The sequence below is a fragment of the Ornithorhynchus anatinus genome, chromosome X5 (assembly GCF_004115215.2).
Source record: "Ornithorhynchus anatinus isolate Pmale09 chromosome X5, mOrnAna1.pri.v4, whole genome shotgun sequence".
NCBI lineage: Eukaryota > Metazoa > Chordata > Mammalia > Monotremata > Ornithorhynchidae > Ornithorhynchus > Ornithorhynchus anatinus.
The window spans coordinates 49,490,189-49,513,035 of NC_041753.1; the positions used below are offsets into that span (position 1 = coordinate 49,490,189).

Sequence of the window (22,847 nt, forward strand, 5' to 3'; positions counted from 1 at the left end):
AAAGGAATGGGGAGAGAGATGGGGCGATAACTGGAGGGAGTTGTGGGGTCAAGGGAGAGGTTTTTTTTAAGATAAGAGAGACATGAGAGTGTTTGAAAGCAATGATGAAAAAGCCATTGGAGAGCAACAACTGAAGATGGCGTTCAGGGAGGGAAGAAGGGAGGGGAAGGTGCTTTGATAAGGTGTGAAGGGATGGGGTCAGAGGCATGAGTGGAGGGGATGGATTTTTAGAGAAGGCATTGAGTTACTTCTGGGAAAGATGAGAGTTGAAGAAGGGGCAGGAGGAAGAAGGGACTGAAGAATAGCAGGGAAAATTTTAGGAAGAGCACTCCTGATGGTTTCAATTTTCTCAGGTCATTAGGGGCAAGAGATGGAGGAGACAGAGGATTTGAGGAGAGTGTTAAACATCTGGAACAACTGGCAAGGGCAATGGGGATGGGAGTCAAGGATGGAGAAATAATTTGTTCTGTCTCTCCGCCTCACTGGACTGCTAGGTCTTCTTTTATGGTATTTAATAAGTTCCAAGTGTTTAGTACAGTGCACTACACACAGTAAGAGCTCAATAAATATGATTGAATGAATACTTACTATGTGTCAGGAGAAGCAGCATGGCTCAGTGGAAAGAGCATGGGCTTGGGAGTCAGAGGTCTTGGGTTCAAATCCCAGCTCCTCCACTTATCAGCTGTGTGACTTTGGGCAAGTCACTTCACTTCTCTGTGCCTCAGTTACCTCATCTGTAAAATGGGGATTAAGACTGTAAGACCCATGTGGGACAACCTGATTACCTTCTATCTACCCCAGTGCTTAGAACAGTGCTTGGCACATAGTAAGTGCTTAACAAATATCATCATCATCATTATTATTATTATTATTATTGTTATTTACTAAGTGTTAAGGTAGATACTAGCTAATGAGGTTGGACACAGTCCATCTCCCACATGGGATTCACAGTTTTAGTCCCCATTTTACAGGTGAGGTTGCTGAAGCACAGAAGATTTAAGTGACTTGCCCGAGGTCACACCAGACAAGTGGTGGATCTGGGATTAGAACCCAAGTCTTTCCCACTCCCCGGTCTGTATTCTTTCCTCTAGGCCACTCTACTCAACTCACCAACTTGGTCACACCCTCGATCTCGTCATCTCCTACCGCTGCACTATCTCCTCCCTCACCAACTCTGAAATCCCTCTCTCTGACCATAACCTTCTCACCTGCCTCATCTCTCACACTCCCTCCCCCTGCAAATCTTTGCTACTGCCCCACAGAGACCTCCGCTCTCTTGATCCCATCCATCTTTCCAAAAGCATCTCTCCTCACCTTGCCGCCCTGTCCTCACTTCCCACTCTCGATGATCAGGTCTCCGCTCTCAACTCCACCCTCTCTACTCATCTCAACTCTCTCTTCCCCCTTTACCTCCGCCGCTCTCGCTCCACTAACCCACAGCCCTGGATCACCTCCTCTGTCCGTCTCCTATGCTCCTATGCTCGAGCTGCTGAGCGCTGCTGGCAAAAGTCCAACCACCAAGCCGACCTCACACACTTCAAATTTATCCTTTCCTGCCTTAACTCTGCCCTCTCCTCCGCCAGGCAAAGCTTCTTCTCCTCCCTCATCGACACCCATGCCCGTCACCCCCGCCAATTGTTCCGGACCTTTAACTCTCTCCTTAGACCCCCTGTTCCTCCCCCTCTACTTCATCACAAAAATCAACACAATCAGGTCTGAGCTCCCCAAAGTCACCCCTCCCCCTCTCCCCTCCTCCCCACCAACCCTCTCCCCTACTTTTCCATCCTTCCCTGCAGTATCCTCAGAGGAGATCTCCTCCCTCCTCGCAAGTGCCACCCCCTCCACCTGCGCCTCGGACCCCATTCCCGCTCACCTTTTAAAAACCATCGCCCCTGCCCTCCTCCCTTCCTTAACTTCTATTTTTAACCACTCAATCTCCAATGGCTCCTTCCCCTCTGCCTTCAAACATGCCCACATCTCCCCCATCCTAAAAAAAACCCACTCTCGACCCCATTTCCCCTTCCAGTTATCGCCCTATCTCCCTACTACCCTTCCTTTCCAAAATCCTAGAACGAGTCATCTACAATCGCTGCTTAGAATTCCTTAACTCCCATTCTCTCCTGGACCCCCTCCAATCTGGCTTCCGTCCCCTCCACTCTACCGAGACTGCTCTCTCTAAGGTCACCCATGACCTCCTTCTTGCCAAATCCAATGGCTCCTACTCCATTCTAATCCTCCTTGACCTCTCAGCTGCCTTTGACACTGTCAACCAGCCCCTCCTCCTCCTCACCTTATCTCACCTTGGCTTCGCGGACTCCGTCCTCTCCCAGTTCTCCTCTTATCTCTCTGGCCGGTCATTCTTGGTCTCCTTCGCAGGCGCCTCCTCCCCCTCCCATCCTTTAACTGTTGGAATTCCTCAAGGGTCAGTTCTTGGCCCTCTTCTGTTCTCCATTTACACTCACTCCCTTGGTGAACTCATTCGCTCTCACAGCTTTGACTACCATCTCTACGCAGATGACACGCAGATCTACATCTCTGCCCCTGTCCTCTCCCCCTCCCTTCAGGCTCGCATCTCCTCCTGCCTCCAGGATTTCTCCACCTGGATGTCGGCCCGCCACCTAAAACTCAACATGAGCAGACTGAGCTCTTCATCATCCCTCCCAAGCCCTATCCTCTCCCAGACTTCCCTATCACCATGGATGGCACGACCATCCTTCCCGTCTCTCAGGCCCGCAATCTCGGTGTCATCTTTGACTCGTCTCACTCGTTCACCCCACACATCCTATCCGTTACCAAGACCTGCCGGTTTCACCTTTACAATATCGCCAAGATCCGCCCTTTCCTCTCCACCCAGGGGGCTACCTTGCTGCTACAGGCTGTTGTTATATCCCGGCTAGACTACTGTGTCAGCCTTCTCTCTGATCTCCCTTCCTCCTCTCTCGCCCCACTCCAGTCTATTCTTCACTCCGCTGCCCGGCTCATCTTCCTGCAAAAACGCTCTGAGCATGTCACTCCCCTTCTTAAACACCTCCAGTGGTTGCCTATCAACCTCCGCTCCAAACAAAAACTCCTCACTCTAGGCTTCAAGGTTCTACATCACCTTGCCCCTTCCTACCTCTCCTCCCTTCTCTCTTTCTATTGCCTACCCCGCACGCTCCGCTCCTCTGCCGCCCACCTCCTCACCGTTCCTTGGTCTCGCCTATCCCGCCGTCGACCCCTGGACCACGTCCTCCTGCGGTCCTGGAATGCCCTCTCTCCTCACCTCCGCCAAACTAATTCTCTTCCCCTCTTCAAAACCCTACTTACAACTCACCTCCTCCAAGAGGCCTTCCCAGACTGAGCTCCCCTTCTCCCTCTACTCCCTCTACCACCCCCCTTCACCTCTCCGCAGCTTAACCCTCTTTTCCTCCCATTTCCCTCTGCTCCTCCCCCTCTCCCTTCCCATCCCCTCAGCACTGTACTCATCTGCTCAACTGTATATATTTTCATTATCCTATTCATTTTGTTAATGAAATGTACATCGCCTTGATTCTATTTAGTTGCCATTGTTTTTACGAGATGTTCTTCCCCTTGACTCTATTTATTGCCATGGTTCTTGTCTGTCCATCTCCCCCGATTAGACTGTAAGCCCGTCAAATGGCAGGGACTGTCTCTGTTGCCGACTTGTTTATTCCAAGCGCTTAGTACAGTGCTCTGCACATAGTAAGCGCTCAATAAATACTACTGAATGAATATGAATACTGTTGTATCATACTCCTCCAAGTGCTTAGTAGAGTGTTCTAGATACAGTAAACTCTCATAAAAAACCATTGATTGATTGATGAGAAGAAAGATACAGTGGATGCATAGCATCCTCCGTTTCCCACCCTCCAGAGTACAAAACCAGAGGGAATTATATCCCTGGCACCAGGAATTCAGCAGACGGTTTTTCCCACCAATAGGATCCCGCCTGGGGATAGGACAAGAGGAGGGGCAGATCATTAACCAGTGTTAGAATTGGAAGAATCTGAACATCAGAGGTTTCCCAGAAGTCTTCATTTGTCACTGGAGTTATAGATTAACAAACCCCATATGCATCACATAGCTTGAAGGTGATAGGTTAAGGGCAAACTAAAGGAAACATTTCTTCACACAGTGGGTGGCAAACATATGGAATTTATCACAGAAAGTTGTGCAAGCAAGAAAATATTGGTAGGTTTGAATTTCATGGAAGAGAGGCCTATCACAGCCTATTTGAAGGAAGAGTTAGAGATATTGCCACCTAAAAATGGTTATGTAGTAATTCAACTGTCAGAGATTAAATGCTTACCTGACTGAACCTAATCTTGTGTTCTTGTGCCTCTTATTTCATTGTAGTTCATTAGCAAGTATCCAAAATTGGAAAATGATAAAAGAAAAAAATATTTTAATACAGAACTAGAGTGAATAGACATTTACACCTAGATTTTGTTTTTTATGTTATTATAAGTGTATGTATTAATCTCTAATAGGTATGCTTGCTTTTTCCTTAGAAACTAAATCTATCTAAAATTTTGAAGTCAAGTTTATTCTATTTTCTGTGGGTGAACTATTCCTAAATGTGAACATTTCCTAAATGGTAACATGCCTTATGAAGGGAAAGTAAAATTGCAGCACTGGATTTTATATGTTTCAAATAGTGCCAGATGCCATGAAGTTATATGCAGATGTCTTACATCAACAAAATTATACTAACAGTTGGCTTTCTTAGTCTGTGAATATTTCTGCTTAGGAAGGTTAAAGAGCCTAGCAGGCAGGGGAAACGGAAACCTTCTGTTCATCTAGAGGGCAGGAATGATGCAGTCAGCCTCGATGGATGCTTAAGTAAATGTCCTCAACCTTGATTTGAAAAGTCCTTCTTAATGAAGTTAGAGAACTAATTGCTGGTTGTGTGTTTACTGGGATGTTGGAGCAGAGAGTAAGCTTCTTAACTGAAGTACAGACTACTTGAAGCAATAATGCTTAGAGGTTCAGTAAGAAATATGATGTAATTGATTATGATGTAAGTTATTCATCCTGAACTAAATGTGAGGGTGCATTGCAGCACAACATTCAGTTGTTTCAAGTCTTGTTTGCAAATGAAAAGGCGTTGTTGTTGAACAGATGATACGACCTTGACTGGTATCCTGTCACTAACTATACACCTTTTAAGGTTGTAGTGTCTAGTTTGTGGATGGCAGGTAGTTAAAAACACGATGGAATAAACAGTTAAATACTGCTTCAAGGGAATATATTCATGCTTGCCATCTTGCTCAGAACTTAAAACCTATTTAAAAATCTAATGACATTTATCTCTTAGTCCAAAGAATGAAATTAGAAATGCTCAATTTTTCCTCAAGTTTCTAGCTACTTTAGAATTAGCTTTCTTAAAGTGAGACTGTGTTTGCTTTACCCACTTTATCTATGTGTCCTTGAAATTAATCTCTGCTTTTAGTATATTTAGAGCCTTTAAAGGGTTTCATTATTATGAAAGCTCATCCCTCCTATTACTTCTTAGGAATTTGAAAGGAAAAGCTCAATTGTCTCTTCACATGGATGGGATAGATAGATATAGATATTTTTACATAGTCTATTAATATTAACTCCCAACATACTTGATGTAATTTCAATCTTGCTTGTTTGCTAATGAAAGCACTTTCTTTTTTAAAAACAAGAAACCCAGTGTTAAGCTACTTTACCCATGATGAATCCTTACAAGTCATACATAAACAATCCTCCCAGGTGGGAGGCAATGATGTGACTATTATATTTTCCTCTGGTTATGATGGGGTGAGGCCGTTTTGCATTTCTAGGAATGTCTTCAAACACTATTAAGGTGGTCCTCACTTTTTTTTTTTTAAAGTGTATTAAACTTTTGATATGTACCGTTCGCTGGCGTAGGTACAAGAAAATCGAGTTGGACACAGTTCCCAAGTGACATGGGGCTCGCAGTCATAATGTAAATCTTTGCATCATGTCTTTCCAAGCACTGTAGATAATATCACAATCCTCCCTATCTCACAAGCCCATAACTTTGGCGCTCAGCTTGACTCATCTCTCTCATACAAACCACACCTTCAAGTCCATCACCAAATTCTGTCAGTTCTACCTTCACAGCATTGCTCACATCCACCACTTCCTCTCCATCTGAACTGCAGCTATGCTGACCCAAGCACTTATCCTCTCCTGTCATGACTAAAACACTGCCTTTCCGCTGACCTCCCTGGCTCCTGTTTCTCTCCACTCCATACTTTCCTCTGCTGCACAATGGGTTTTTTTTTGTTTTGTTTTGTTTTTTTAACTCAGTCTTCATCTCCCTACTCCTCAAGAACTTCCAGTGGTTGCCTATCCACCTCCACATCAAACAGAAATTCCTTACCATTGGCTTTAAAGCACTCAATCAACTAGCATCATCCTACCTTACTTTACTAATCTCCTACTACAGCCCAGGCCATGCACTTCGCTCTTCTAGCACCAGCATACTCACTATTTCCTGATCTTGTCTACCTCACCACTGAACCCTTTCCAACATCCTTCATCTGTCCTGGAACTCCCTACCGGTCATATCTATATGCCAGACCACCACCCTCCCTACCTCCATAGCCTTATTAAGATCTTGTCTCCTCCAAGAAGCCATCCCTAATTAAGCCCTCATTTCTTCAACTCATTCTCCCTTCTGCTTTACCTATGCTGTTGGATCAGTAATAATAACCATAATGTTGGTATTTGTTAAGCGCTTACAATGTGCTGAGCACTGTTCTGAATGCTGGGGTAGATACAGGGAAATCAGGTTGTCCCATGTAGGGTTCACACTTTTAAACCCCATTTTACAAATGAGGTACCTGAGGCACTGAGAAATTAAGTGACTTGCCCACAGTTACACAGCTGACAAGTGGTGGAGCTGGGATTAGAAACCATGACCTCTAACTCCTAAGCCCGTGCTCTTTCCACTGAGCCAAATACCTTTGGGTATTTGGATATTTGGTATTCAACATACCCTCGGCCCCACAGCACTTGTGTACATATCTAAAAATTGTTTATATTAATGTCTGTCTCCCCCTCTAGACTGTAATAATAATAATGATGATGGCATTTGTTAAGCCAAGCACTATGTGCCAAGCACTGTTCTAAGCACTCCTTGTGGGCAGAGAAGCAGCATGGCTAAATGATAGAGCACAGACCCGGGAGTCTAAAGGACCTGGGTTCTAATCCTAGCTCCTCCACGTGTCTGCTGTGTGACTGAGCCTCAGCTACCTCATCTATAAAATGAAGATTGAGGTGAGCCCCATATGGGACAGGGGCTATGTCCAACCTGATCAACTTGTATCTACCCCAGTGCTTAGACCAGTGCTTGCTGTGTAACAAGTGCTTAACAAGTACCATTATTATTTTTATTATTATTAATGTGTCTACCAACCCTGTTGAATTGTACTCTCCCAAGCACTTAATATAGTGCTCTACATACGGTAATTGCTCAAAAATTGCATCAAATGATTGATTTTTCTTTTCAGACTTGTCTCGTTTTTTAGAACTGAGATTGCTGTCTAATATATAGGTTGTATTGGAAGGAAAACACAGGGATAGGACCCTGTCAAGCATATTTTGAATATAGGATACTCCAAATTGCAGGGAGTCTCTTTCCCCCCAAAACAAAAACTTTTAGTTGAGTGTATTTATATCCGTAGGCCAGGCCATTGTTGAAAATTGCGTATGTAACTCTTTGAAAGCCTCCTTGTTTTCTGGCTAGTCAGTAGTAGACTACTGGTATGTCTCCAATGTCCTCTGACAAAGACAAAAAGGCAAAATGCTGTAGTAATGACCCCAAATCAAAGCCACACTATGTTTGGGAGAAGGCCAATATAGGGTAGTTGGAGGCTGGAATTCAGGGTCCCCCTCTCCTGGCCTAGCCAAAAACAGTAATGGGGTCTAGGAAGGTTATGCACAAGGTAAGATGAGGTGCAGCCAAGAAAAATTCTTAGGAACCCAGAGACCTCTGCTTCTATTACCCAAAATGGCTATCACAAAATACATGGCAGGAATCTTGACATCCCCTCGGGTACTTCAAAGTGTTTTCAAAATTTCAATAGCATGATTTGGTCCTATTCTGGGAAATCAAACATGGTCTCTGATAGGTAAAGGGACTTGGTTACTGGGAGTGATCTTTATGTGACAAATATTTTCGAATTTCCACATTCATTCTTAAATATTTCCAGTTATCTGCTCTTTCACCCATTGTTCAATAAACTTCTGAATTGGAAGGTAAAAAGTAATAAAAGTGTCGGACAGTTTGTTTTTAATTATTGCTAAATTCCTCTGTCCACTCCCATGGTGTTTCATTTCTAGATTATTTTATGTAGGGGAAGAATGTAAAAAATGTGTTTCTGACAAAGTTGATGAAGCTATTTCTTCCCTGTTCTGAATTATGTCCTGTTTTTCCTAACATTCAGGTTAGGACTCAAGTGAATTAAAGCAGTGTACTCCAGCATTTTGCAGTCAATTTGGCACTTTTGCCATTAGCCAAAATTGCATTTACACATTCACTAAATACTGTTTGCATTTGCCATTTAGGGATTTATTCTGCTTAAAAAACAAAAACAAAACAAAACAAAAACCTACCTCATAATTTATTCAAGTGTTTGGAGAACAAAATACATTAAAATTCTAGTTGTATACATTGAAGCATATAGATCTTCCATTTTAATTCCAGAATTATAGCTGGAGGTTTGTTTTTTTCATTCAAAGATAAATTATTTTCTACTTCCCATGTATAAATATCAAAAAGTGATACATTTCATTCATAACTGTTTACCTGCATAAATATTTTGTTCTTACCAAAAAAATATGATTTAGACAATTCCCATAAATTTACTCTCTATCCTTTGGTCATGTTGGAAGATCACCACCTTTTATTTCTGTCATTGCAGTATATTGTTCTTGGAAAGATTGAATGTGTGCTTAGTATTTCCACTGTAATTCAGCTTGTTGTAAAGTTCTAGCAAATATTACTTAACTAATTTAATGGAGGCATGCAAAAATTTATGAGCACATTTAAGATTAAATATGAGATTAAATTTTAAAGGCATGGGATATACAGTAAGCATTCAGTGTAAAAATATATGTTTATAAATAAATTGATACTCTATAGGTGGTTTGTCCCCTTGTTATTATTTTAGCATTCAATTAATGGTATTTATCTAGCACTTCCTGTGTGCAGAGTTCTGTACTAAGTCCTTGGGAGAGTACAATACAATAGAGTTGGTAGACACATTTCCTGCCCACAAGGAGGTAACACTCTAGGGGGGTGATAGACATTAAAATTCATTATAGATATTAACATAAATGCTGTAGGGCTGAAAGTGTGGTGAATATCAAGTGCTTAAGCGGTACAGATTCAAGTACATATGTGACACAGATGAGAGAGTAGGGGAAATGAGAGCTTAGTCAGTGAAGATCTCTTGGAGAAGATATGATTTTAAGAGGTGGGCATCATGGTAGTCTGTTGGACATAAAGTGATAGGGAGTTCCAGGCCAGGAGAAGGATGTGGACAAGGGGTTGATGGCGAGATAGACACAATCAGAGTACAGTGAGTAGATTGGCATTAGAGGAGCAAAGTGTGCAGAATAGTTGTAATTAGGAAATCAGGGAGGTGAGGTGTGTGTGTGTGTGTGTGTGCGCGCGTGTGCGCAAGGGGTGGCAAGCTGATTGTTTTACAGCTCATGGTTAGGAGTTTCTGTTTGATGTGGAGGTGGATGGGCAACTAGGAGGTTCTTGAGGAGTGGGGAGATTTGGACTGAGCTTGCTTTAGTAAAATGATCTGAGTAACAGAGTGACATACTGGACTGGAGAAGGACAGGAGGCAGGAAGGTCATCAGGGAGGCTGATGCAGTAATCAAGGCTGGATGTAAGTTCTTGGATCAGTGCAGTAGCAATTTGGATGGAGAGGAAAAGACATATTTTTGCAATGTTGTGAAGCTTGAACCTACAAGATTTGGTGACAGATTAATGTGGATTGAATGAGAGTGATGAGTTGGGGTAAATACCAAGGTTTCAGCCTTGTGAGACAAGGAGGAGAGTGGTGTTTAGAGCTAAAAGGAAGTCACGGAGAGGACAGGGTTTGGGATAGAATATGAGGAGTTCTGTTTTGGACATTTTAAGATCAAGGTGTTCATGGGACATTGAAGTAGCAATTTCCTCAAGATAGGAGGAATTACAAGACTGCAGAGAGAAGAGAGATCAGGGCTAGAGATGCAGATTTGGGAATCAGCTGCATAGAGATGTTAGTTGAAGTCGTGGGAGTGAATGAGTTCTCCAAGGAAGTGGCTATAGGTGAAAAGTGAAAGGGGACTTAGAACTGAGCTTTGAGGTATTTCTCACATTTAGAGGGTGGGAAGCAGGGGAAGAGACTGAGAAGTAATGCCCGAAAGATAGGAGGAGAACTAAGAGAAGACAGTGTCATTGAAGCCAAGGTTAGATAATGATTCATGGAGAAGAGTGGTACACAGAGTTATAGGCAGCTGGGAGTTCATGGAGAATTGGATGGAGTAGAGGCTATAGGATTTGTCAAGAAGGTGGTCACTGGTGAGCAACGGACAGTTTCCATGGAGTGAAGAGGGCAGGAGCCAAATTGAAGGAGGTCAAAGACGGAATTAGAGAAGAGGGAGTGGAATGCTTGCCGCATAGCAAGTGGATGTAGCAGTAGCTACAAATGTTCACTGGTGAGCAATGGACAGTTTCCATGGAGTGAAGAGGGCAGGAGCCAAATTGAAGGAGGTCAAAGATGGAATTAGAGAAGAGGAAGTGGAGTGCTTGCCGCGTAGCAGTGGATGTAGGCAATGAATTCAAGGAGTTTGAAGAGGAATGGTAGGAAGAAGATGGGGCTCTAACTAGAGGGAGCCGTGGGATCAAAGGAAGATTTTTTCGAGATAGGGGATACATGAGAAAGTTTGAAAGCAGTGGGGAAGAAGCCACTGGAAAATGAAAGGTTGAAGATGGTGGTCAGGGAGGTACCTTAGTTAAATTCTGAGACGATTTAAGGGACATGTATTATATTTACTTTTAGAAGGGATGCTATGCTAGAATTTCAAATCATATTGCTTAAACTGATGAGGAATTTAATGAGACATCTGTTCTCCTTTGTCAATAAACAACATTAATAGTTTCTTAGAAGCCATTGGCAGAGACCAGTTGTGGAAGTGGTCAGCGCCTATTGGAGCCAAAAATGAACTTGAAGGAACTGAACAGGAAGTAGGAAAATTATTCTTGCAACACCTGCTTTATAAGAAATATATTTCACACAGGGAAAAGGCTTACATTTTTCAGTATCATGTGTGGATGAGCTGCAATTGGAAAGCTGAAGCGAGCCTTTAAATTCAGCAAACATAACACTGGCTCTCCCTATTCCCAACTGCTGAATTAGACTCTGGCAATTTTGCTAGATGGGCTGCTCCATGTGAATGCTTGTGAATGCACAAACTCATAACTTTGTACAGATAATGAAATTTGCATGTGTCATTTTGGTACTCTGTGTATACATTGAAAGAAAATGCCAGATTCCAAAAGAAGTCAGAGATCAGACCTCGTAAGGTAATAATAATGTTGGTATTTGTTAAGCGCTTACTATGTGCAGAGCACTGTTCTAAGCGCTGGGGTAGACACAGGGGAATCAGATTGTCCCACGTGGGGCTCACAGTCTTAATCCCCATTTTACAGATGAGGTAACTGAGGCACAGAGAAGTGAAGTGACTTGCCCATAGTCACACAGCTGACAAGTGGCCGAGCTGGGATTCGAACCCATGACCTCTGACTCCAAAGCCCGTGCTCTTTCCACTGAGCCACGCTGCTTCTAAGGTACATTAGGGTAAGGTACATTTGGGAGTTATTCACAGAGAGGAGGACATTAAAGCCATGCAAGCTAATCTCCACAAGGGAGTGAGTGTAGAGAACTAGAGATTTTAAGACCACTCAGAGTCAGGAAATGGGAGGCAGTGAAGGACACTGAAATGGATTGGCCCAAAAGGTAAGGAGCAGAATGCAGATTGAGCTGCCTGAAAATTCATGGTTAGGTACTGTTTCCAGCAGAATGGAGTGGTTCATGGTGTTAAAAGCAAAGTAATGAAAACCACTACTTGTGTATTTTCTGACCTCAGTGAGTTCACATTTGTAGCCTTAACATCGTCTTAGCTGAATGTTGTGCATTGAAAATAATTTAGCATTTTTAAAATTAGTAGGCCTTTTAAAGACCTTCTGAACTGTTCTATATAAATTAATTATTATTTCTGATTAGAAGAGCTAAATCAACTTTGTATTTTTGCCCATTTTCTTACGAAGGCTCTTTATTCAGTTTGTCCTGAATTAAAAATAATTCTCACTAATAATGGATGTGATTTCTGGAATTTCAGTAGTAGTCATGAATATTGAACCCTACTAAGTAGTGAGTGACTCCTAAGGTACAGTAGTTCACTTTAGAGAGCCTTAGAGGAAAGAGAAAAAACCTCCTCTTTCCCCCTGAATTTTTACTTTGAAGCAATAATATGTAGGATTCAGTGAGTAAATGACAGCCTTAATTGCAGGCTGAGCTCTTGGAGAAGATGTGCCTTCAATAAGGCTTTGAAGGTGGGGAGAGTGATCGCCTCTTGGATATGAAGAGGGAGGGTGTTCCAAGCCAGAAAAAAAATATGGTACTTGTTAAGCGCTTACTATAAGTGCTTGGATTAACATGGTAGCTGTTTGGATGGAGAGGAAAGAGCAGATTTTAGTGATGTTGTGAAGATTTAACCAACAGGAATGGGGGACAGATTAAATGTGTGGGTTGATTGAGAGAGATGAGTCAAGATTAACACCAAGGTTATGGGCTCATGGAACAGGGCAGATGGTGGAGGCTTACAGGAAAGAGCACGGCTTGGGAGTCAGAGGTCTTGGGTTCTAATTCTGGCTATGCCACTTGTCAGCTGTGTGACTTCAGGCAAGTCACTTAATTTCTCTGTGCCTCAGTTACCTCATCTGTAAAATGGGGATGAAGACTTTGAGCCCCACATGGGACAACCTGGTTACCTTGTACCTACCCGAGCACTTAGAACAGTGCTTGGCACGTAGTAAGTGCTTAACAAATGCCATTATTATTATTATTACTGAGCTGTCTTCAATGATAGGAAAATCAGGGGAAGCACAGCGTTTGAGAGGAAAGCTAAAGAGTTCTGATTTGGACATGTTAAATTTGAGATGCTGGTGGGACATACAAGTAGAAATGTCCTGAAGGCAGAAAGAAATGCAAGACTGCAGAGAAGCGGAGAGATCAGGCTGGAGATTTAGATTTGGGAATCATCCAGATGAAGCTATGGGAGCAAATGAGTGTAGATAGAGAATAATAGGGGGCCCCGAACTGAGCCCTGGGGAACTCCCACTGTTAGGGGGTGGGAGGCAGAGGAGGAGCCCATGAAAGAGATCGAGAATGCACAGCCAGAAATACAGGAGGAGAACCAGGAGAGGACAGTGTCAGTGAATGGCTCAGTGGAAAGAGCACGGGCTTTGGAGTTGGGGCTCATGAGTTCGAATCCCAGCTCTGCCACTTGTCGGCTGTGTGACTGTGGGCAAGTCACTTAACTTCTCTGTGCCTCAGTTCCCTCATCTGTAAAATGGGGATTAAGACTGTGAGCCCCACGTGGGACAACCTGATTCCCCTATGTCTACCCCAGCGCTTAGAACAGTGCTCGGCACATAGTAAGCGCTTAACAAATACCAACATTATTATTATTATTATTAAGACAAGGTTAGTTAATATTTCCAGGGGCTGGTCGACAGTGTTGAAGTCAGCTGAGAGGTTAAGGAGTAGAGGCCTCTGCATTTGGCGAGAAGGAGATCACTGATCATTGAGAAGACAATTTCTGTGGAGTGAAGGGGGCAGAAGCCAGATTTGAGGGTGTCACAGACAGAATTGGAGGGAAATTGGAGGCAGCATGTGTAGACAATTCGTTCAAGGAGTTTGGAGAAGAATGATAGGGAGATAGGGTAATACCCAGAGCGAGCCATGAGGTCAAAGGAGGGTTTTTTTAGGATAAGGGAGATGTGAATATGTTTGAAAACAGTTGAGGAAAAATCACTGTAGCGTGAACAGTTGAAGATGGCAGTCAGGGAGGGAAAGAGGGAAAGGGCAAGTGTTGTCAATATCATCTTGTCAGTATGCGTTTCCACTTGGTCCCAAGACATGCCCTCAGATGGCTTTTTTTAAAATCCCAGGGATACTGTACATGGACTCTGGCTAAAGTTTCAAGTCCGTTTTCTTCCACTGTGTATGTAAAGACTTCCCTATGTAGACTGTGATGGCCCATTTTCCCTCTTCACCAAGAGGGTCAGCAAAAGGGAGAATCAGGCTGAATATTAACAATAGTACCATAGAGCCCATGACTATCACCTGTGTGTAGAGAAAATACACAGAAGGGCATCTATGTGGACTTCAGTGAGTGAGGAGAGGGCTTCCCATAGCAGTGCAGCACAAGGATACCTTGGCAGAAACATACCCTCAAGGGAACTTGTCTAAGTCTTGCTAGAGGGAGGAGGCCTGAAAATGAGAGGTAGTGTTGGTTCCTGCAACTCTGGCCCAAGACCAGCTGTTCTTCCAAGGTCTTTGAGAGGTGACTGGTCCATTCCCCTGCCCTAGTACATCTATTTGTGTATTCTTCCCAGCAATAAATCCTGGTATTTATTGAATACTTTGTGCAGAACATTGTACCTAGCCACTTGGGAGAGTACAATACAATGGAGTTTGTAGACACTTTCCCTGCCCACGATGAGTTTGCAGTCTAGCGATATCCGGGAATAGTAACATTCCTCAACTTCACTTGGTATCCAAACTGTAGCCTGCAGATAATCACTACATTTTTCATTTTATTTTCCCAAATTACTTCCATGTCATTGACGTCATTTGACCCTCATAACACCCTTGTGAAGTATGGAGCTGCAGGTTTGATTACCTGATTTTAAAGATGAGACCACTGAGGCACAAAGATGTTGAGTGACTTGCCCGTCGTCACCTAGCTGTTTCCCCTCTCAGGGTCATACCTGGAGAGTTTCCAGTACTCCAGTCTCGACTATGGGAGGGAAAGTCAAGCAGAGGCATATCCACTCCATTCCTAGCTTGTGCAGTGGCTAGCAAGTGGAAGGCAATCTGCTACAAGAAGCTAAATCCCAAGTTTCCCACTCCTGGTACCATGGTTATTCCACTAAGCCATACTGTGTCCCTGCTTAAAACCTATTTTCTCTTGTTCACACCTCCCACGAAAAACACTTCCTATAATTGAAGACAGTTACTGTCACCTTTTCTTCTCTAGGATAAACATTTCAGGCCATTCAAAAGACTGAATATTGATTATTTTTCCTTTTCTAATGTGTAGTAAACAAAACAAAGTATGTCTGCTTAAGACTAAGATGATTAAAAACATGGCTGAAACATCTTATTTTGTATGATTAGTTTACAATTCACATGTAAAAATACAAGTAGGAAAGCAGAGGTTAGGAGGCTTTTTATTAAGCTAGGTAAGTTAGGTGGTTTATCTTTGTCTGAGCAGTGCTTTGCACATAAAATTATACTGATTGACTTGCTTTTAAATGTTACCTTTCCCAACTCTCATGTATTTTAAAGATGAAAGATAAAAGATTTTTCTCCTTTTTTGTAATCAAAGAAATTAAACATTGATACCTTTCTCTTGTCTGTTGATTTAATTGGATTTAGAACCCTTGATAATGATATTCAAATTCACTCAGGAATAAATATGTAGACATGCAAGTAGTATATTCTTATCTCTACCAATTCGAAAGCATCCATTCTACAACCCATGATATCTGTACAAGATTTTGGCAGTTACTTAAGTTACACAATCAACTAAAGCCTGTTAAAGTAATTTAAAATTTCCAACATTCCAAATGGGTCAATTAACTTCAAAGTCATTTAAACGTTTCACAAGAGCTCAGGTTTTTTAATGTAGATCACAAGTCAACTGTCAAAACTAATATCAGTAGCACAGTAAGGGAGGGTCTTACAGATCTAAGGAGATGAGCAAAAGTGTCAGTGACAGGAGACTTGAAATCATCAAAATGTATATAGGAAGTATGATTCTATGCCTAATAAAACATATTTTCACCATAAATATTTGCAATCAATCAGTCTATTGATGATATTTATTGATTATAGAGCTGGTGGACATGATCTCTGCCCACAAGGAGCTTTTAGTCTACCGGGGGAAACAGACATTAAAATAAGTTACAGATCTTTTAATCCCAAAATATACTTTGGAAATTCAATTCTCTAGTCACAAATTCAATGAAAAGTCCAAACACCAAGATTCCTAACATTGTTTGGTAATATTAGAGTAAGTCAATATCTTATATTTGTCTAGGCAATTGCATTTCATAGAAATTTTATTGAGGACACTTAATCATGCAAAATCGATGAAGATTGGATATTTCAATTGGCATTAATAATTATGATCCCTGAGCTGTCACCAACAACCTGGTTGGAATAAATTGCTGATTCCTAGGGAGAAAGAGATTCCTTTAGAGCAGTGCCACCAAATCCTTTTATCTCCAGGATCTCAAATGAAATTTTCCCCTACTCGAGGCTGTTTCCCCTTTCAGGGTCATACCTGGAGAGTTTCCAGTACTCCACCAGTCTCGACTATGGGAGGGAAAGTCAAGCAGAGGCATATCCATTCCATTCCTAGCTTGGGCAGTGGCTAGCAAGTGGCAGGCAATCTGCTACAAGTCAAAGCTCACCTGTCCTGGGCAGCAGCAGCATGGGAAAGCATCACACGTGGAGACTGCATTTCCTGTGAGGAAGGAGGGAATGGTAAACCACTTCCATATTTTTACCAAGAAAAGTCTATGAATACACTACCGAAACGATTGCAGATGGAGGTGGGGCATTCTGGGAGAGATGCGTCCATGGCATTGCTATGGGTTGGTGATGACCTGACAGCATAAGACAAGACAAGTGACTGTTCAGTGCCTCCATCTTGGCAGCTTCAGGTTTGGCATTTCCAACTATCCAACTCCTAGGACAACTTCCTAACCTGTAATGTAATAGGGTGGGATAATAGAATAAAGTGGTGACATCAAGTATTTTGGCTAGTAATGCCTCACAGCTGTTATTAACTCAATTACCCCCTGGATTACTGAAGCTCTTTTTTGCCAAGAAGTTCTGAGTAGGCAGGGCTGAACTGGGGTAGAAATTTGTTTTGGGAATCTCCCTTAATAGGGGAAAAGCAGCGTGAGAAGCAGCATGGCTTAATGGAAAGAGCTTGGGCTGGGGAGTCAGAGGTCATGGGTTCTAATCCCGGCTCCACCACTTGTCAGCTGTGTGAGTTTGGGCAAGTCACTTCACTTCTCTGGGCCTCAGTTACCTCATCTGTAAAATGGGGATTAAGACTGTGAGCCCCACGTGGGACAACCTGATTACCTTCTATCTACCCCAGTGCTTAGAACAGTGCTTGGCACAAGTAAGCGCTTAACAAACACCATCATTATTATTATTATGATTAAACAGCAGAGGTTCCTTGAGTTCTCTCTGTCATCAATTAAAAAATGGTATTTATTGAGTGCTTACAATGTGCCAAGCACTGAACTAGGAACTTGCTGGAGTACCATATAGTAGAGTTGGTGGACACGTTCCCTACCCACAAGGAGCTACAGAGATGCTGCCTGTTAGCTATGTAAAACAAACAAGGGGATGCTCAGAGCCAGACACCGCTAACATGGCCCACATGGACACTGAATCACTGAGATTATCCTAGCATCCTGTAGGTCAGTCTAGCTTCATCAGTATGATCACCTGAATACCAGCCAATCATGAGAGTCTGTTTGAGTGTCATCCCAGTTATCAGAAAAAAAAATTCAAAATCATATCTTTACTGATTTAATAAAAGAAAACGATAACCATCATACTATCGGTAGAGGTACACCAGCCACGGAGGAACATATGCCCTTTGTAGAGAAGAGAGGACACAGTGAGAGGGATAAATTAGGCAGAAAAAAAAAACTGGCCATCTGGCTTCTTGGAACAATGTTTGAAAAATGTCCTTCTTCTAGTTATCCATTTTACACAGCTGCAAGTCCTTTACAGTTAACACACCCCAGTGAGTCAAGCCTTGTGCTCTAAGATTCTGCCCAACGAGTACTACCACAATTAGGTGGGAGTGAAGGAAGCAAGGGCTGAACTTTCGCAGAAATTCTGAGGGAATGGACTAAGCATCATTAAGGTTTCCCTAAGGATCTCATTTTAAGACTATGTAGGCTAATTTTAATAACCTGCAAAACTTGTGACCATGGAATAGTCTTCCTTGGTCTGTAAGTCTTTTGCACATGTTTTAAATCTATATTCAATTCTTCTATAACATGAGTATTACATTCTTGCCAAAACTCACATTGGAACATGCACCTTGACTGATGCTGGCTGCCCTCACCGAACCGTTTCTTCCAACATCTCACTGTGTGCTTTGAGAAGAATGTTCCTAAATTCCCTAGAAGGATCCTACCCAAAACGTAGTCAAAACCTGCATTTGGGAAAAATTGGCTGTGTCATTGGATAGGACTTGGGGAAGTCTCATCTACGTATTATAATGAATCAAAATCTTCTGGTGTTTGAAGTTTCTCCCTCATAGCAATTTATGTACCTTGGGAGAAATATTGATCCTCCCAGAGCACTTGACGCAGTTTTGTGCATCCCAGCAGAGTGAGTATGTTTGTCTGTGTGTGTGCTCACCTTATATGCACATTAAGATTGCCTCTTGCTGCACTAGCTACTCACACTCTTAGTCAATTGTATTTATTGAGCACTTACTGTGAGCAGAACACTGGACTAAGAACTTGGGGAGAGAACAATATAACAGGCACATTCGCTGCCCACATTGAGCCACTCGCTATTTTTGTTTCTCCCTTTTGGTGTTGTAATCTTCTCCAGAATCTTAACTTCAGAACTTAATTTCTGATTACATACATGAACAGTGAAGCTGAAACATGAAAAAGATGCATTCATTCAATCATATTTATTGAGTGCTTACTGTGTGCAGAGTACTGTACTAAACGCTTGGAAAGTACTATTCAGCAATAGAGAGAATCCCTGCCTACACAGGGCTTACAGTCTCGAAGGGGAGAGACAGACATCAAAATAATAAACAGGCATCAATATAAATAAATAGAATTATAGCTATATACACATCAAAACGAGTAAACAGGCAAGAAGATGTCATACAACTCTATCAGCCTTGTCTAGCCCTTGTGAATTCATTTATACCCACCATTCATTCATTCAACTATTCATTCAACTATTTATTGAGCACTTACTGTGTGCAAAGCATTGTACTAAGTGCTTGGGAGAGTACAATTTAACAATAAACATGAGAAGCAGCATGGCTCAGTGGAAAGAGCCCGGGCTTGGGAGTCAGAGGTCATGGGTTCTAATCCCAACTCCGCCACTTGTCAGCTGTGTGAGTTTGGGCAAGTCACTTCACTTCTCTGGGCCTCAGTGACCTCATCTGTAAAATGGGCCTTAAGTCTGTAAGCACCACGTGGGACACCCTGGTCACCTTGTATCCCCCCCCCCCAGTGCTTAGAACAGTGTTTTGCACATAGTAAGCACTTAACAAATGCCATCATTATTATTATAAACAGAAACATTCCCTGCCCACAGTGAGTACCTACAGAACTTTTATTCAGTGGTACATTAAATTGCTTATGATGACTACTGTATTTGTAAATATCTTTATGGATATTCCCATTAGAGTGGAAGCTCCTTGTAGCCAGGGAATGTGTCCCTTCTTTTCTTGTCCTTTCCAAATGCTTACTACAGTGCAGGCACCAAGTAAATGCTCAATAAATAGTATTACTGCTGCTACTGCTAGTATTCCTAGCTTCTGGTTTCTGGGGTGTCCCACTTTTATAGAACTTCTTTTGATCATTAGCAGAATTAATATTTAGAACTGCAATGGCTCCCAAAGTGCCCTCTTATACTTGCCAAAGTGCTGCCAAATGCCCTGCAATAATACAAGTGCTAAAAGAGACCTGGCAAAGAAACTGGAGAAGTGGCATATTAAGTAGGGAACAGTAATTTCTATTGCCCCAGTTTCGAGTCTTGAATAGTACATTATTCATTTTTCAAGGTAGTGCCAGTTTTCTGAAGAAACACACTCTCTTCTAGATTCCTGTCTCCAGTCTCCAGGATGAATATTATCGTATCTCTCCTGGATTCTTACACCCTTCACTTGTATTGCAGCCAGTTGAGATCTCTTTTGTTGTTGTTGGGGAAAAAAAGATTCCTCTTTAAATGTATTTAGTAGTAATGAATGTACCAGGCACCCATTAGCATGCTGGATTTAATGAGTCAGTATCTTGGAATTGAGTTTTTACACTTTCATTGTTGACCTGCAAGACATATCAATGGCTCTGTAGCTACAGGATCCTCTAGATTTTATGCAAAACCTTACATCACTAAAATCCCTCCAAAAATGACTTTTAGATAGTAAAACAAAAAGTCACTTGAAACCCACAAGCAAATTGGATTTTTTTTTAATTATTGAAGTGTTCTTGGAAAGTCAATAGACTCAAAGAAAAATAGTCTAATCTAGACATGGGCGAAGGAGGAACAAATTCTAATTGTAAGTCTGCAGTCAATATCCACTAGAAAAGAATGTGGAAAAAAAAGTTTTTGTAGAACATGAAAGAGCAGCACTAAAGCCTTATGCTGCTCAAATGGACGCTTCAAGGCAAGTGACACCATATAAAATGACACCGAGGATAGGCAATCCTATCGATGCAAATCATACAATAATAATGTGAATGAAATCTACCCCTGAGACATTCATAAAGGCAGCTGGACCCCACTGCAGTGGTTTTAGGAAATTTCTTCAAGGGTGCATGGAAGAAAAATGAGTGAGCATACTCAAATCACAGCCTCTAGCTCTTTTCACCCTTTCCATTCACTAAACCTCTGACTTTCAAGAAGGGACTAATATCTCATGTTTACAAAAATCCCAATAAATCCATATTGACTGGAACCCTGAATTAAGAGTTTTTGTCAACTTTTTAGAGAGACAGTTACTAGAGGTGCAGTGTGGTTGGGCATTTCTCTAAGCCACTAAAGGAAACATGATCAGAAATATCCAGCCCTCTCTACTGCTTTTTAGAGTATACTCAATATCTTTCCCTTCCCTTCATTTCAGTGTCCATCACCCACCCTAGTTCAAAAATCAGTCATTGGTATTTATTGAGCACTTCCTGTATACAGAGCACTGTACTAAGCACTTAGCACTGTACTAAGTATTTGAGTACTGATTGATTGATAGTACCTCTCAGTAGCAGCGAAGCAGGTGTCAGATGATCAGCTACATTATTTAGTTTGCCTTATCCCTAAACTTGGAGAGCCAGTTCCTCATAATGTACTTTAACCATGTTTCCTAGATAACTAATTACAATACCTTGCATGCTGTTGGATGTCTTCCATTTGTTGTATGGTCCCCTTCCAGGATTAACACCTACCTGTACCTCTTAGAACCTTACTATGTCTAATCCCCTGTCAGTGCTTTTCCCCCATATCCCTCCCATCACCCTCTCTTAAATCCACTCATCAGTATATTTTATCATTTCTCTATTTGATTGCTTTTGTTTTCCTCTATTTCTATGTTCTTTATTATGGTAGGTTTGTGCCTTAATGTCCATCTGTCTCCCCCATTCGTTTGCTCTCCTTAGAGGGTGGATATTACATCTTTTACTTCTTTCGCATTTTCCCAAACACCTAATATGGTGTCCTGCACACTCCTCTAGACTGTGAGCTCGTTGTGGGGAGGAAAGGGTCTTTGTTATAACATACTCTCCCAACTGCTTAGTACAGTGCTCTGCACACGGTAAGTGCTCAATAAATAGGATTGAATAAATGAATAGGCATTTAATAATGTTGATGATAATTATGTCAGTCAACCTCAGTGTCCATGACAGATGAGAACCAGAAATTGAGTGAAACTGACCTCCGTAGAACTATAGCAAGCCAGTGTTCCCTGAAAGCATTGGAGACTTCAACTGTTCAGAATAGCCTCATGCTCGTTTTCTGCCCAAGGGACTGATTCATAGAGGATCCTGGTTGCCTTTCTCAAGTTTCACAAATTTCTCGACTGAAGTTCTGAACCCTAATTTCCAGAAGAGACTCAATTAGAGCATCATAATGCTTTCAACCCACTTCAAGTTTATTTCTAGACAAGAGTATGGTTCTATTAATCAGGCAGCAAAGTAGAGCCTCCCTTCAATGATCTAGGCACAGAATATCAAGTTTATGGGTTATCCTAACCTCTTAATTCTCATCTTCCTTCCTGTCATAACTGTCTCTTACTATTTCATTGCTCTCAGGGAAACACTCCAGCCAGAGAACCCAAATCAATTAACTTCGCTTCTTATCATTGGTTGAAAACTTTGGAGGGAGCTTGTGTGAAAGCAGTGGCTTAACAGAGGATATTGATTTTTCAGTGCATTGTATTGATTTGCTCTATCCCCATCCCTCATTAGCTTGGTGAGAACAGTCTTGGTTCTTCTTCTTCCACATCAATCTGGAACACAGATATATTGAAGCTAATTTGACTAGTAGCAGTAGCAACATTTTTTTAAACATATTTGCCCCACTTCTCAGTGATAAAAAGACCATATGGATAGTCTGAGCATTTTCACTTCACCTCAGTGTGAATCAAGGCAATCCAGGCAAACTCAATCTGTCTCACTCTTAATGGAAGACAATTCCTGTGTCAATATTGCTTCCTGGGGTCAAGAAATGGTCTGAGATCTATGGAACTCTGGGAAAAACATTTCTCATCTATGCCTCCAG

General features: G+C 42.0%; 1 protein-coding gene and 1 non-coding gene across 41 annotated transcripts in view; both read left to right on the forward strand.

The window, feature by feature from the left end:
* The window catches only part of PTPRD (protein tyrosine phosphatase receptor type D), a 1,860,044-nt gene that overhangs the window by 1,248,853 nt on the left and 588,344 nt on the right, over window positions 1–22,847 (forward strand). The gene's annotated exons all lie outside the window — the stretch shown is intronic.
* Window positions 16,615–16,752, forward strand: LOC114808507. Its single transcript, XR_003756355.1, has one exon. It is a non-coding gene; the product is annotated as a small nucleolar RNA SNORA7 (small nucleolar RNA).